An 11,017-nucleotide genomic window follows, 5' to 3' on the forward strand; every position below is an offset into this window, starting at 1 on the left:
AAAGGTTCTGGGAGGACAAAGAATGAAATAGAAACTTTTTAGCTAAACAAATACACAGAAGAGCACTCATCCAATACTGGAAAACCTTCAGCAACTCTCGTAACTTGTTTTCTGTTCAGCTAGATTCTGGATAAGAAATCCTGTTTCACTAGCCTTCAAATGCATCAAAAACAGTGATAAGATGTTAAACTCATTAGTTTGCCATACTCTTATCCTCCTTCCAGTGATGTAGAGCCAATGTGAAAACATTATCAAAAAATATGCAGAAAATGCCAGATTTTGAAAAACACTGCACAATGCTGAGGGAGGTTTGGATTGTTCCTTTCTTAGCTGTAAATTTCTCAAAAGTGCCTTTGTCTGATAATTAAAATCAGCATACAGTTGGTTTGCCAGAAACTTTTCAACTTAAATCAATGTTTTTTCAAACAGCCAAGCTGTAATCCTTTGTTCCTCAACACATTTGATCATTCATTTGACTGATCAATAAATCTAAATAAAACAATTGACTGTGTATGTTCCCTCATTCATATCAACAGCAAGAATATTTGCCCTTAGATCTCTTCAAAGTCTACTTTATCCCCTCATGTTCTTTTCTATCTTCAGTGTCTCCCTTGAGTCATGCATCACTTCCAGCCTGGAAAGTAGATCCCCGAATGTAACTTGGAACAGGATCCAAGTGAGTGGAATTTTAACTCCTCATGAATAGAGTCCAGGTTTGACTCCCTACCACCCCACACCCCACCCAAAGGACCAAGAGGCACAGCAAGAACCCCTGAGAATAACCCTGGGAGTGGTGTAACTGGATCATGAGGGGGATCAACTCCTGTTTATTTATCTGGGCATTTTCTGGCACTGAAGTCTTCTCAAGGCAGCATTCTTGGGCAGGATAAACACAGTTTGTGATTTGTGCAGTCTGGGGTTCAAATAACATCAGAGCTTGCACCATGTCACAGGTGGACAGGGTGGTGAAGAAGGCATTCTTGGTTTCATTGGTGAGAACATGGAATACAGGAGTTGGGACGTCTTGTTGAAGTTGTGCAAGACATTAGTTAAGCCACACTTGGAATACCGTGTACAGTTCTGGTCACCCTATTATAGAAATGATATTATTAAACTAGAAACAGTGCAGAAAAGATTTACAAGGATGTTACCAGGACTTGATGGTTTGAGTTTTGAGGAGAGGCTGGATAGACCAGGACTTTTTTTCCTAGAGCATAGGAGGCTTTGGGGTGATCTTATAGAGGTTTATAAAATAATGAGGGGCATCGATAAGGTAGATAATCAACATCTTTTCCCAAAGGTAGGGGAGTCGAAAACTAGAGGGTGTAGGTTTAAGATGGGAGGGGAGAGATACAAAAGGGTCCAGAGGGGCAATCTTTTCACACAGAGGCTGGTGAGTGTCTGGAACAAGTTGCCAGATGTAGTAGTAAAGGCAGATACAATTTTGTCTTTTAAAAAGCATTTAGACAGTTACATGGGTAAGATGGGTTTAGAGGGATATGGGGCCAAACGCGGGCAATTGGGACTAGCTTAGTGGTAAAAACTGGGTGGCTTCGACAAGTTAGGCCGAAGGACCTGTTTCTATGCTGCAAACCTCTATGACTCTATGTCACCAGTCCTCAACATTTAGGAGACAACAATCAGACCCTCGCTTGCCTGGCGTGAGGCCTCACACGCTGCTCAAAACACATTTAACAAAATGGGTCAGAGTCCCAGGCAACCTATATTCTGACATAACTCATGTCCCCTGCTCATCGAGCACATCAGGAGGTTAAAATCAGAGCAATGTAACAATTGTTCTCAAGCTTTCGACAAAACTGCTATAATCCAGGCATCAGAAAGTTTGGGAGGAACCTCTCTCTGATTTTCTCTGTCAAAGCAATGCCGCAGGCCTCTGTTAGGGTTCTCCAGCAGTGATGTACAATCGTGGGTAAAACTTGGGTCTCATTACTTTGTGGCCTTGCAGGCACAATTCCTGCACTCTGTCTTCTTAACTGTCTCCAGACAGGACAGCCCTCTTAACCAGTATGTCACCGTGTCTGGAGACAATATACATCTCTTTAACCTGTGCTTAATGCTCCCTCCACTCACATTGTCTGTATCTTTAAGACCTGGTTGGCTGTAGAGATTCGCATTCTAATCAGTATTCTGTAACTTGATGTTGTGTCTCTGTGCCCTGTTTGAGAGCACATTTCCACTCCATCTGACGAAGGAGCAGCGCTCTGAAAGCTAATGGTATTTGCTACCAAATAAACCTGTTGGACTTTAACCTGGTGTTGTTAAAACTCTTACTGTATTAAATTCATTGTATGCAAGAGCAAAACATTTTCTCTGAGGAGAGTAGGGGATGTCTAACTGACATGGGCAGTTGTCAATCATCAGGAATCAGCAGAGCATTTCTCAGGTATTATTCAGTCAGGTTAAAAATAAAAAAATCTCCATCCCAACTCTTCACCGTACTTAATGTGGATCAGGTCTTACAGCTCAACAACAGTAGCAGCATATGAACCAGTGCAGTATGTGTTTCGCAGACAGGAGGGTCCCAGATTTGAGCCTGTGTGTTGGTTTCGGTTAAAGAGAGGGCATAAGAATTTTAGTGCCCTGATCCAAGAGGGAGAAAATCAGACTATTTTCCAGCTCCTAAGTATTTTCTTGTGACCCCTGATTTGTTCCCGCCAGGTAAGAAAATAATACTCAACTGTTCAGTGATTTTATTCTGTGCAAGGCCTCTCCAGTATGGGAAGCATAGGTCTTTTACTGTGAAATGCCAGTCAAAGGTAAAACACTTCAGTGACTGTTCCAGTTTGCAGCTCTTGTGGGTCCCAGCAGTTTAACACTCTGTTTGCAGCTAGATATAGGCGTATCACACTTCTGAAAGATGCTGGCACAGCATAAAACTCTTAGATCCGTCCTTCCAGTGGTGGGTACATACCCAATGGACCTCACTGTCAATGGTCAGATCACATGGAAGGTCACTTGAATGAGGTACAAAAGGGTTGCTATTGCCTGTCGTGTACATATGGGGTTCAGCTTAGATCAGTTGGGGAGAGCTGGTTAGTGATGCAGAGTGATCGCATGGAGTTTAATTCCTGTACGTGTCCCGTGTTTGTCTTCTGAGGAGGTCGGTGCGGTTTGGGACACGGTGACGGGACACGATGGACAGAGTACCCTTCGTCGTCCAGTACTTCCCCGGAGTGGAGAAGCTACGGCATCTCCTCCGGAGCCTTCAACATGTCATTGATGAAGACGAACAACTCGCCAAGGCCATCCCCACACACCCACTTCTTGCCTTCAAACAACCGCACAACCTCAAACAGACCATTGTCCGCAGCAAACTACCCAGCCTTCAGGAGAACAGTGACCACGACACTACACAACCCTGCCACAGCAACCTCTGCAAGACGTGCCGGATCATCGACACGGATGCCATCATCTCACGTGAGAACACCATCTACCAGGTACACGGTACCTACTCTTGCAACTCGGCCAAAGTTGTCTACCTGATACGCTGCAGGAAAGGATGTCCCGAGGCATGGTACATTGGGGAAACCATGCAGACGCTACGACAACAGATGAATGAACACCGCTCAACAATCACCAGGCAAGACTGTTCTCTTCCTGTGTGGGGAGCACTTCAGCAGTCACGGGCATTCAGCCTTGGATCTTCAGGTAAGCGTTCTCCAAGGCGGCCTTCACGACACACGACAGCGCAGAGTCGCTGAGCAGAAACTGATAGCCAAGTTCCGCACACATGAGGACGGCCTAAACCGGGATGTTGGATTTATGTCACATTATCAGTAACCCCCACAGCTTGCCTCCTGGACTTGCAGAATCTCACTAGCTGTTCTGTCTGGAGACAATACACATCTCTTTAACCTGTGTTTAATGCTCCCTCCACCCACATTGTCTGTACCTTTAAGACCTGGCTGGCTGTAGGGATTCGCATTCTAATTAGTATTCTGTAACTTGATTTCTGTGTCTGTGCACTGTTTGAGAGCACATTTCCACTCCATCTGACGAAGGAGCAGCGCTCCGAAAGCTTATGGTATTTGCTACCAAATAAACCTGTTGGACTTTAACCTGGTGTTGTGAGACTTCTTCCTGAGGGAATTGACAGGTTGCAAGCTGAAAGGATGTTTTCCCTGTGGGAGGGAACTAGAGGACATGGTTTCAACACAAGGCATCTCCCATTTAAGACAGAGATGAGAAAAAAATCTTGGGAGTGATTTTCTGGCCTCACAGTGCCTGGCTCAGATCACCTAGATCCTGGATTTTGGGTGTGGGCCTAAAAATGGGTTTCGCACCCGGTGCCAAACGATTTGCTATCATCCTGGTACCCTTCTACAGGCACAAACTGGATTGTGCCCTGATTAGCATATTTAAAGTAGCCATTTAAATATGCTTAGTTTGTTCAACACCGAATTCTCCCAGCTTCCGGGATCTTCCAACACTCAGACATTTCGCGAAACCCAGCAAAAGTCACTAGTGGTCTCCACTGGCAGAAAAGACCAGGAATAATGGCCATGCCAGGGGGGTTCAGAAGCAATTAAAGCTCTCAGGTGGCTGGGGACATGGCTGGGCTGTGGCCATCTGGCAGTGCCCATCTGGCACACTGGTAGTGCCAGTTGGGCACAGCCAGAATGCCAGGCAGTGCCAACGGCATGGGGCCTGAGTGGGGAGGTGGGGCCAAGAAAGGGCTATGATGGGGGGGGGGTCATAACAGGATGGGGCATGAGGGGGTGGGTCTTGAAGGGTATGCATGTAGGGGGTCATGCAGGTGGGCATGTCAGGGGCCATGAAGGTGGACCCATTGGGAAGGCAGCAATGCCCTGATGCCAGCAATCCATGTTGGGGAGGAGGTGAGGAAACATGCCACTGCTGAGGGAGGGTTGTCCCGATGTCTGTGGAGGGAGGGAGGGACACTGTGCACTGTGAGATCGGGGTGTCCTTTCAAAACGATGCCCGATTGCTTTGCAGCTGGGCTTACCAGTGTGGTTAGGCCCCGCCCCTCCCAGAACTGGCACAAAACTCAACACTCTCCAAAACACGACTAAGGACAGAATTTTACGAGAAAAATTCTTCATGTCCAGCTAAACGTGAAAACGGGACAGTTTCAGGTCTGTTTTTTGGGCGAGTCTTTTCTCCCAATGTTATGCACTTAGTGCATGGAAATATGGGCCAGGCCGTTTACAGAGGCAGTGGGCAGAGCAGCCAGCTTGCCCTAGCAGCAGAGGGAGCTATTGCATAAGTACTGACCTCTGTGGTTGCACATGCATGATTGCAACAGCAAAGGCCTGACAGAGAGAGAGCTGTCAGGCCTCTGCTGCTGCAGCCGACCCTGACCCAGCAACCCACCCCGCTATTGCGGGGGCCCGCAGCTGATCGCGAACTCCACACTGCCCAGAAATATCACCCCCCCCCCGGCGCCCCCTCTACCACCACCCAGGCCGATTACACTCCCCCCCACCACACCAATCGCCTGCTGAGCGGCAGAGGGCCCCTCCCTCCCGAGCGGCAGAGGGCCCCTCCCTCCCCATACCGATTGCATGCAGAGTGCGCAGCGGGGCCCCCCGTCCATGATTGGGCTACCCGACCTGGCCCCGCCCCTTCAGACCATGCCCCCGTAGGCCACGTCCCTTCAGGTCTCACCTCCCTGACACTACCTGGTGGGCAGTGCCAAAGTGCCTGGTGGGCGTTACCAAGGTGACTGGCAGGCAGTACCAAGCTGACACTGCCCAAAGGGCACCCCCCTTGCCCTCGATCTCCCCTGGGGGCCTCAACGGCCTCCGATTCTACCGGTGAGGCTAACACGACTATTCCCTATTGCTGGGGACCAGGTGTTTTCCTTGCCGGAGAGAACCTCTCTCGCTGGGGCCACAAAGGCAAGTGAGCCCAGACGATTGAGTCCCGGTCTTGCTAAACACATGTTAATGAGGATTAAAATAAATTTACATGATATATTCAACCTGGAAATGGACAAGAGGCTCATTGCACCGGTAATCCGGTGTTGGTAAGATCAAAAGAAATTGGGCACAATCCTGGGCGCCCCATCGATGGGCGGGGCAAGCCAGTAAAATCGCGGCCTAGGTGTGGGATGATTGCGATCCGAACTACACTGGGATCGTTCCAGTTTTCTCACCGTTATGACATTTCTTTGGGAACATTGCAGCCCTCTCTGAAGGTCAATTGTCGTTAGAACTCATAGAATCCCTACAGTGCTGAAGGAGGCCATTCGACCCATCAAGTCTGCACTGGCTCTAATCCACCCACTCTATACATCTTTGGACTGTGGGGGGAAACCAGAGCACCCAGTGGAAACACAGGCACACACAAGAACACAGACAGACACCCAAGGTCAGAATCCAACCCGGCCCCTTGTGCAATGAAGCAGCAGTGCTAACCACTATGCCACCCAGAGAGCAGTGAAGCAAAGAATATTTTTAAAGCAGAGGTAGATTGAGTAACAAGGGAGTTGTAGGTTATCAGGCGTCGGCAGAATGTGGAACTGAGGACAAAATCAGATCAGCCATGATCTCATTGAATGGCGGAACAGGTTGAAGGGGCCGGATGAATTACTTCTGCTCCTAATTCATTGGTTCAGATGGTTAAGGTGCAATTTTATTAACCTAGTGTTGTGTTTATAAAGTCTCAAGTGTAAACACATTGGCTGCTGCAAATCCCCTGATTCCCTGTTTTAATTAAATCTGTATCCAGAGATCAGAGTAAATAATGGTGCACCATTTAATTAGTAGCTTAACATCAAACCAGCTATAAATTCATAACAAATTGCAAATTTGCAGCTCTACTAGAAACAAGACTGCAGAGAAACAGCCCGGAGCAATCTCCATTTGGTGTCAAACTGATATCCAATCTATTGTTTCAGTTACTGCTATTCTTATTCTTCAGATAGTTAGAAGATTATTAACCTAATCCCTGTTAATGGAAGGTCCTACAATAGACTAAACAGAATGCCAACAAACCGATGTTTAATTGTTCCTTGAATGGAGTACAATTTAATGTGTTTGAATTGATGACAGAACAGTGTATTTCAGCATTTATTATTGTTAGGTATTACTGTTAAAGAGAAGAGGGGAAGTAGCTGACAGTCTATTTGCATGTCTTTACACGTATTTTGTATTCAAGAGTTACTGAGTTGGTAATAGCTGTTAAAGGTAGTTTATTCTTTGTTAATGTTTGGAATGGAAGCCTATTGTGAGAGGAATGTTGTTGACCAAGGCAGGAAGAATCAATGACCCCAATTTGTTGTGGCAGAGGAGTTGTATTTGCAAGCCAAGTTGTGTCAAAATCAACAATACTGTAGAACATGAAAAACTCTCAGGAATTTCAGGGAGGTTCGGAAAAATTAAACTCCTTGCTCGGTCTCCTACTTTGACATCAGCTGGTATGTTTTAGTGGGTTCGTACTGCTGCTCAGAAACAAAAAATGTCTTTGCAAAGGAATGAGCTTCACAGTTCTAACTTTTAAACCAATATCTACAAGTGATAGTTTTCCATTCACAAGAGTGTTGCTGACAAAAATCAACCAAAATTACTGTTTTATTTGCCTGTGTTTCCTGTAATAAATATTTGTCTCAGGCAACTGGAGGTTTTTTTTAAACAATGAAGTTTATTTAGCTGCTTGGATTCCCTGTGGCAAATCCTCTAAATCCAGGGTTCTTAGTCCTATTTCTACTGAACACCCTCCCCATGTTTTGAAAATTCCACTCTCTGCGTCACAACAAAAGTCGTTTCTCAGTATGGAAAGCAGTTATAGAACAATAGTCCAAAGATGCGCAGGTTAGGTGGATTGGCCATACTAAATTGCCCCTTAGTATCAGGGGGACTACCTTGGGTAAATGCATGGGGTTTTGGGGATAAAGCCGAGATGGCATTGTGGTCAGTGCAGACTCAATGGGCCAAATGGCCTCATTCTGCACTGTAGGATTCTATGATTCTAGAAAATGCACTTTGCACTTATACATTGCATGCTCAATAAATTAGTGTCTCATTTGCAGAGTTTCAAAGAATCATTGGGCAGTAATTGTACACAAATTGCAGACTGCAGTTGAGGTACAATCTCTACTACCTTCAAACAAGACCAAATTCCAAATAGTTGTCTTTCTTGTGCCTTCTTAATTTTGAAGCTCTTTGTTCACATCTCCCGCTCCTCAAGAGTTCTTCAGTCCTTTAGAGTTGAACTTGAAGAAGATCTGTATCATTGCATTAAGTTCTGCTCTTTCAGCATGTAATAAACAGGCACCAACGAGAGATATGCCAACATTGCCCACATGCCAAGATTCAAAATTATATTAGAAATATACACACCCTCAACCCAGTGGTGATTAAAACATGAATCCCAACTTCAAATGGACAAACTTATTATCAGACAACCCACATGCATGACCAATGCATCGGAAAGCACAATGGGTCAGATACCCTGGTCTCTACTGCTTTAACTGCTGACCGATCTATTTTTCAGTGTACTGGTGCATTCATTTGCTTTTTACTTTCTGATTAAGGGGAGACTTTGAGAAGTCATGTTAAGAATCTGCACTACAGGAGGCTTTGCTGGGGGCCCAATCTCCTGCCTCCCAACTTACTGGAGTGCTTGCCTGTATGTAACTAAATAGCAACTCAGATGAAGCTGGAGTCCAGACAGTGGAAGAAAGAGCCTGTAGGCGATGTTGGATCTGCAATGGATGGGAAGGGGGGTGTGAGGGCTAGTTGGTTGGGTTAGATGGGGCTAGGGTGAAACTCATTTGCTAACCATCCTCACCTGAGGGGAATTGAGACTTAGAAGACACAGCATCTCTGTCTCCAGGTGAGTTGCTCCGAAGATCCCTAGGTATCACTATCAGTCTCTAAGTACATCCTTCCTCTCTTTACATCGTTTTATAATAATTCACTGTTACACGCTGCTGCTGTAAGCTTTCAATCACCATATACTGTCCAGATACCTCACTGACTGGTGCGGCACAAGCAGTTTTGGGGGGGGGATCAGTGCTACCATATAAAGCAAACAGGTGGCATTACTTTTCCTGCGCATTTGAGAACCCCTTGTGGAGCCTGCGGGGATGTGAATTCCAGGTTGTGATTCTGTTCTGTACGACAATGTGTTCCAACAACATAGTGCCAGATGTGCTTCTTCATACCCACTCCCATCTCCATGGATTTACAGGCTGTGATACATCAACAAGACATAATAACAGAGGATTGTTTTCCCCCATGTGTTCACTTTTGTATGATAAAATGCTAAATATAAAGGCCCCACTATAGTAGCAAGGACACAAAGGGGGGTTCTGCCTGCTGACCAGTTTTTGTTCCTGAAACCATTTCAATTCTCAGTTCAAGACATCAGCACAAAGCATTTAGGCAGTCAGGCTGTTTGCAGCATAGCTGAGAGGCCAGTGTATTGGGGAGAGGGGAAATACATTAGCATTGCACGGATGACTGTGTCCTAGAGCTAGCAGAGCTGAATGAAGATCCTTTCCCCGAATTACATTTATCCTTATGACAGTCAATTGTTCCATGATCTGTTGTCCTATGAAATAGAGCTGATCAACATATCGTAATGTTTCCCCTCCTCGATCTGAATAATATCCGAGCACGCATGTACACCTGCTCCGTGTAAACGGACTGAACTTCAGGGATAACAGAATTGGAATTCTGGTACTTGTCATTCTGCCAGACGACCACTTTTAACAACATTAGAACTGTGGGGACAGGTTGACAAAGTCCCCTTCTTCTCTGCTGTCATAAAAAATGGTGCACAGCACATGGGAGAACCAACTACTTTGGTCCCATTCCATGTTTGGCAACGCTGAGTTTGAATTCTAAATGATCCTTTTTCACATGTACACCTAGTGAGGAGCCATATTCCAGGTACTGTCCACCTGACACTACAACATATTGAGAAACTGTAGGCTCAAAAAGTTACCACAGACATATCAATTTGGTTGACATGCCTTTGTTGTGGGAAGATAATGACTTCAAACCCCATGCTTTCATATTCTGTTTGAGGACGGAAGAACTGCTGTCCTGCAGAGGAGGTGGTATAGGGTCGGTCTTTGAAACTCGGGCTAGCTGATCCTAGCTCTAGACAGCAGCCATCATGAGTCCTGACAAGCTTTGCCAGGGAGGAACACTGGAGGACATGGTCTGAATGAATAAAGCTCCGGGCAGATAGATGCACTCAGTCACCAGGGTCTGCCCTCACCCCTTCTTTACGCACGCAAGTGCCAGTTCTGATATGGCACTCTGGTGCGATGTCCCTGCAGCTGAGGCAATTTCGCCCTTTCTGACTGACAATGTCGATACCCATGCTGTTCCACCCTCCCTACCAAGCCACGCTAGGATTCATCTGGACCTGGCATTGTATACTGTCCTCCCGCTAGCTCACTGGCTCCATATGCCTAAGTGTGCCAACATAGCATTCCTGTTTCTGAGCAAGAAGGCCTCAGGTTCAAGTACTACCCAGGTCTTGTTAGCCACAGAAGGAGCAATGGCACAATTCAAAGCAAGTTGCTAATCAACCAGCAATGTGCTTCAAACACTTCACACCTTTAACTGGGGGAGAAGAGTATGAAGATCTGCCAACAATGGGGCCCCTTGGTTTCTGTGAGCTGTTAGAAAGATCTGAAAACTTTGGCAAAGTTGAAAATAATTGCCTATTTAATAGGTTTTATTTCCTTCCTGCCAAATGTGAGCACACAATCCTTTGGAATATCTTGTTATAACATTAACATCCATTCCTACACCATCCATTCTAATATTCTGACCGTTCCCACTTTCCAGCCCAATGGGCCAGGAAAAATCAGCCCATAATGAAGATATCTTGCTGCAAGGAAAGATGCACAAGTATTAGTTTCCTTGTCTGAAATCCAGTCAGTTACTAGAACTTGCCACAAATTGTGCCCTGAAAGAATTTCCATCAAACAACTCGGCCTTTGAGATTATTCTGTGTGGACTGTTCTTACTGAGATCATAAGAGTGGAACAAAAATCATTTCAAAACTAATT

Source organism: Mustelus asterias, chromosome 15, assembly GCF_964213995.1.
Source record: "Mustelus asterias chromosome 15, sMusAst1.hap1.1, whole genome shotgun sequence".
Classification (NCBI taxonomy): domain Eukaryota; kingdom Metazoa; phylum Chordata; class Chondrichthyes; order Carcharhiniformes; family Triakidae; genus Mustelus; species Mustelus asterias.